Here is a 6500-nt window from a genome sequence, read left to right as displayed (position 1 = left end):
TGGTAACAAATTGATTGATTCGTGGTGTGCATCATATTATTCAGTGATTTTATACCTGTCAACTTGACAAAGGAGAAAAGAACATGGGTCTCTACACGCTATTCCCCGTACCACATGCACTATGACTAAATATTAGTATGGTCTTTGTCCTTGGTTTGCCACCCACACGAGAGCGCTACGATTCTATCTTTGTTGTGGTGAAATGATTTTTAAAGATGGCGCACTTCATCCCATGCCGAAAGACATTTGATGCAAGCCATATTGCCAAACTCTTTTTCAAAGAGGTCATGCGCATCCATGGATTGTCGGTCTATCGTATCTGACAAGGACGTGAAATTTGTGAGCTATTTCTAGAAGACACTATGGATGAAGACTAACACTAAGCTTAAGTTCTCTATAGCATTCCATCCCCAAATCATGGTCAGACGAGGGTTTTGAATAGAAGCCTTGGCAATCTTCTACGTTGCCTTGTTCGTGATTATGAGAAGACATGACCCTCTATTCTTGGCATAGCAGAATGTGCCTACAACAGTTTGATTAAACATACCTCCGGGCACACACCGTTCGAGATAGTCCATGGGCTCTAGCTTCAACGACCAATTGACTTAGTACCACTGTCACCTCATGCCTGCGTTAGTGTTGAAGCAGATGAGTTCCTTTGACACATCACAAAAGTACACGTTGACGCACTCAGACTCACCTGCAGAATATGGGTCCTTACAAGGTCTTAAAGCATATCGACCCTCATGCCTACATATTAGATTGCCTCTAAACATGAAGATCAACAACGTCTTCAACGTTGCCAACCTTACTATCTACTGGGCCATCATTCAGATGAAAGACATACAGAGCATACCTTTTGTCTACCCCAGTTTGTTATAAGATCTTGAAGCATATCGGTCATAATGCTTACATATTAGATTTGCCTCCAAACATGAAGATCAACAACGTCTTCAACGTTGTCGACCTTACTATCTACTGGGCCATCATTCAGATGAAAGAGATACAAAACATACTCTTTGGCTACCCCAATTTGTTACCCAAAGGACAATGTGATAGAACAAGTCCTTGATTATAAGATCATTACCATGCAAGATGGCGAGGGGTACTAGTCATTTCTAGTCAAATGGAAGGGATAGTCTATTGCAGATTGCATTTGGGTCCATGTCGATGATTTTCAGCGACTTGATTCGGATCTCTACAAGCGCTATATGTTGTTCTCCATTCGTCCAGCCCCCTGCATGTGCTGATATACCATCAAAGGAAGAAGAACCAAACCAGACATGACCAGTCAGCTCGAGCCTAGCTAGTACCTAATTTTGAGACAGAATTGGGCCAGCCAATTTGTCTCCATCAAGCCAGTTTCTCATCAGCTTCTGAGTAGCTTCATCAAGCCATTTCCTCAAAAGCTTCACCAGTTTCTCAGCAGCTTCATCAAGACATTTTCTTAGCAAACTTCTACTAGTTTCTCAGCAACTTCTGAGCACCTTCATCAAGCCATTCTCTCAGCAGCTTCTACCAATTTCTCAACAACTTCTAAAAGCCTCATATTTTGCAGTTCTATTTTGACCACAGTTGTACCCTATAGCTTTCCTTTGACCACAACTGGTCTTTGACCAGTCAATTACTTAGGTTTGTAATTTCTTAGTTAGAAAGTATCTACTTCTGTTCTAGAAATGGAAACAACTGCAACCTGACAACATCCAATCTAAACTTTCTTCCCTCAGTAGGTTACTGACTAATTGGAACAAAAATGTTTTTGGAAATGTCAATCAGCTCAAATCAAATTATTTTGATCAATTTGGTCTTCTTGAGAATTCTGACTCTTGGGGATGCAACTTTGAAGCTCTCCAATTTCTTGCCTATAAGGTCAAATGGATTTCTCCTGCGGAAGAAGCCTTTGGTTTCAAAATCGCGGTACGCCTTCATTTCAGATGGCAAAAAAAATACAAAATTCTACCATTCCAGTACCAAGAATAACTTTAGGAAGAGATGCATCCCCTTTGTCCTTTATGATTCAGGTTCAGGGTAGAAGACCCTAAGGGTATTGCTAGAATTTTTTCAAAGCATCTTGAGAAAATTTTCATTTCTTCTAACCCTTTGGACACAAATTTTGTAGAATGCCTTTTTCCTAAAGTTATCAACCCCCAGACTATTGCCTCACTCACTTCCATTCCTCAGCTAGTTGAAACCAAACAAGCAGTCTTCTCTATTAGGGCTTTTAAAGCCCATAGACCTGATGGCTTTCAAGCCTGTTTTTACCATCGATTCTGGGATGACATAGGGGGGGATGTTGAATCCTTTGTACACTCCTTTAGATCTGGTTTCCTCCCAGGTTGCAACCTAACACTTCTATGAATGATTCCCAAAAAGGAAAAGGCATCACTTGCCACTGATTTTCAACCTATCAGTCTATGTAATTTTTCTTACAAAATTGTGGCAAAAATTGTGGTTAACAGACTACACCACCTTCTAGCAACCCTCATCACACCTTTCCAAGCAGCCTTTTATACTTGGATGTCAAATTATTGATAACATTGTGGTGGCTCAAGAGATTTTCACTTATCTCAATCGAACAAAAGCGAAAACTGGGTATGCTACTATCAAGATTGATATGGCAATGGCGTATGATAGAGTTGAATGGAGGCTTATATGTAATTTACTTTAGTTTTTGGGCATCAATGAACACTGGATTTCTCTCATGTCCATCCTTATTTCTACAACCTCATTCTCCTTTAAAATTGAGGGAAGCCCATTTGATTTCCTTAAACCTCTAGAAGTCTTCGACAAGGGTGTTCCCTTAGTCTGTACCTCTTTTTAATGGCTATGGAGGTCCTTTCCAGAATTTCGAGCGCTTATAGACATTGGTCTCTTCAAAGGAATCAACATTGCTAAACATGCTCCAAAAATCTCACTTACTTTTTGCAGACGACATTTTTATTCTGCAAGGCTTCTGAGGATGATTTCCTTACCACCAAAACTATCTTGGACCTTTTCTCTAACATTATTGATCAATAAGTGAATTTCTCTAAGAATGAGATCTATTTTAGCAACAATGTGATTGGAAACGAAAATAGACATCTTTGCCCTCTCTTTCGAATGAAGGAAATGACCCTTGACCCCCTTTATTTAGGGGCCAAATTGAGCCATTCTCGATCCAAATATAAGGATTTGAGCTTTCTTGTTAATAAGGTAAGATCCAAACTCTCTCTTTGGAAAGCTAATTTTCTTTCTTATACTGGCTGTAGAATTTCAATTAAGTTTGTTTTAGCATTAACACCATCTTATCTGATGTCTTGTTTCTTAATTCCTTTGAAAGTATGCACATCTTTTAATTCCATTTATCTTAGTTTTTGGAACAATGACTCTAAGGAAAAGAAAAGATGTCATTTAATTAGGTGGAACAAGATCTGCCAACCCACTCTTTCTAGGGGCCTAGGCATTAGAATTTCTTTTACACACAATGAGGCCCTCATTCTAAAGTTAGGCTGGAGGATCCTCAATGAGACCTCTTCTATTCGGGCCAAGGTCTTAAAAGCTAAGTATTTTCTTAGAACTTCTATTTTTTACCTGAAACAGTATTCCAGCTGTTCTTCCAGATTTGAAAAAATTGGTATTCCTCCATGTGGGCAATGGAATGAATACTTTTTGTTGGTTCGATCCTTGGATACCATCTATCCCATGTAACACTATCTCTGTTGAGACAATTTATGATCCAAGTTTCAATAAAGTCAATGACTTTATAGTTAATGCAAACTGGAATATTGTAGCTCACTCCTCATGCTTTTTCGATTTGTTGGTTAATAATATTCTTAGAATTAACATTTCAAAACTTGAGGATCTCTGGAGATGTTCCCTCTAATAATGGATCGTTCTCAACCAAGCTCGCAGCCAAGTTCATTTCTACAAGTAATCATCCCTGCTCCATAATTTTCAATTGGTGGCAATTTTTTTGAAAAATTAATATTCATCCGAAATTTAATATATTCTTTTGTCGTGTCTTACATGCAGGACTACCTGTCAGAGCTTTTATTTTGAAATGGATGCCGGTCGAGACTACATGTGTTTTCTGTGGTTCTAGTGATGAATCAATTTGACATATTTTCTTATCATGTGATTGGACTAAGCATATTTGGGCATCTGGTCCCCTTGGATTTAGAACCGATCATCTCTTTGGGCCCTCATTTGCATATTTGTGTGCTTCCCTCCTCTCCTCTATTGTCTTTGATAAACAAGCTTTGATTTGTTTCTTTTATTTTTTAAATTTGTATTATTACATGTTATTTTTGTAAGGAACAAAGTTATTCTAGGATTGGCTAAGACTGATTCTATGCTGGTGCTAAGGGATGTATTTAAATGGCTTTCTGACGTAAGCATTAATCCACCTTTTAAGTCATCATCCAATTCGGCATCCCCACATTGCACACACATTTCAAATTTCTTTCCATTAGATGCTAATCTTAATTTGCAACTTCTTAGTTTAATCTCTTTTTTTTTTTATACCCCGAATATTACCTGGGACCTGGGCCAACCCCTAGAGTTATGTTAAAATCAATCAATGAATAAAGAATACAAGGGGGGGGGGGGACTTACCACCTTACCCCAACCCAAAGGAGACTTGCTCTTAACTCAACTCTGTACCCTACCCACGCATACTTATAGAAAAACTATTTCCTTAGAATTGGTAACCCAACCCTGCCCTCTCTAAGGATACGCTGCAGATCACCTAACAGCTGGCGGCAACGTGGGAACTAATGGAGGAAGCCGTATCACAAGCCAGGTTGGCCATCCAATCAGCCACCCTGTTACTTCCCCCATAAGCAAAGGAGACCAGTGCCCGAGTAGAGCAAACTAAGGTCATGACCTCTTGGAAACAATACCAACCCCTCCAGAGATTACACCTCTTATGGCTAATAATTCTAACAGTGGAAGCAAATTCCGAATTTACCACAACATCAGAAAGACCCAAATCTTAGCATAACTTCAAGCCATCTCTCAGAGCTCTCAACTCGGCCAAAGAGTTAGTGCAATCGCCATAGAAATGAGAGAAAGCAGCCAGCACAACACCTTCCTTATCCTTGACTACTCCACCACCCCCCTCCAACACCAGGATTGCCTCTACAGGCACCGTCCACATTAAGCTTCACCGAGATAAAAGGTGGGCACCAATAAACAGGAAGAGGGCTCTGCCGAGCAGGAGGAGCTGAGAGACCAAAAACTTGCAGAATTAAAGCCTCTCGAGGGGAAGATGAACTCCCAAGCTTGGACGGAAACTTAAGGCTTCTCACCCAACGCTTAACGCATTGAATAATAGCATAAGACGCCTGCCTGCTTTCCTATGTCTTCTGTTGTTCCTTTCCTTTCATAACTCCCAAACAATCAAGGAAGGAACAAGACCTGTAACATAGGCACATAGACTGCGACAGCCTGCCGACTCATGCCAAAGAGAAAACCGACCTCTGACCCCCTGCAAAAGCAACAGATCAAAATCAAAGGCATATGAAAAGAATCTCCAAACCTTCGCCGAAGTGCCTCTAGAGATGAGACAATGGTCAATGGTTTCTCTCTTAGGCCTCCCACAACAATTACATTTCAAAGCTGGGGGAATGCCCACAGACATTAGCGACTTCCTAGTTTAATCTACGCAGGCATATATGACCCTAAACTTAAATTAACAAGTTGGACTTTTTACATTTTGCTAGTTGGTCAAGATGTTCTAACAGATACAGGTAGCCTTACAACAATAGATGAAAAGGAAGATGAGCTACATGGAATTCTAAAAGGGTGGAAGTGTGCTATGCAGGCAAACATCAAAATCAAACAAGTATGGTGCCTCAACAAAGACCTGTGTGACCTACTTCGTCCTTCTGATTCCCTCCATCTCCCTTGGAACCTAATTAATCTATATTTTGAACTCACTGATGCAATAGATAACTTTACTAGTGTTAATTTTACGTAGTGTAAAAATTTATCTTTTCAGTAATATAAAACCATTTTTTTCTCATAAAAAAAATATATCTACTTCCATGCTCTTGGCTAAGCCTTCACTCTATATATAAAAGTCCTATTGTAAGAGTTTGGACAAAATTGAATGAATGAAACAAATGAAGCTTGCTTTTGCAAACCATTATCCTGAGAAAGGTTGAGAGAATTGAGGGTGAGAGACCCACGACTGAGATATCCCTCCATCCCCATTCCCCTTCTATCCCTCCATCTTCTCTTCTATCTTCTGTATTTTTTATTTTTTTTTATTTTTGCTGCTTTGTTCCTTTAATCTGAAATTTATTGATTGATTGTGATCAAGATCCTGCCTGAGGTTAGATCATTTGAGATTTAGCCTTACATTAAAAAGCAATAGATGAACTCATGTAATGCTTAAATTAATTATCTCAACTATTCATACGAAAGATTGTACCAGATTCACCCAAAAAACAGATTGCACCAGATGTTCCATTACAGTATTACACCTTTAGGCAAGAGTTATCTCATTTCCATCATAT

This window comes from Telopea speciosissima, chromosome 2, assembly GCF_018873765.1.
Source record: "Telopea speciosissima isolate NSW1024214 ecotype Mountain lineage chromosome 2, Tspe_v1, whole genome shotgun sequence".
Lineage (NCBI taxonomy): Eukaryota > Viridiplantae > Streptophyta > Magnoliopsida > Proteales > Proteaceae > Telopea > Telopea speciosissima.
The sequence above is the reverse complement of the archived record's forward strand: the minus strand, read 5'-3'. Positions refer to the sequence as shown.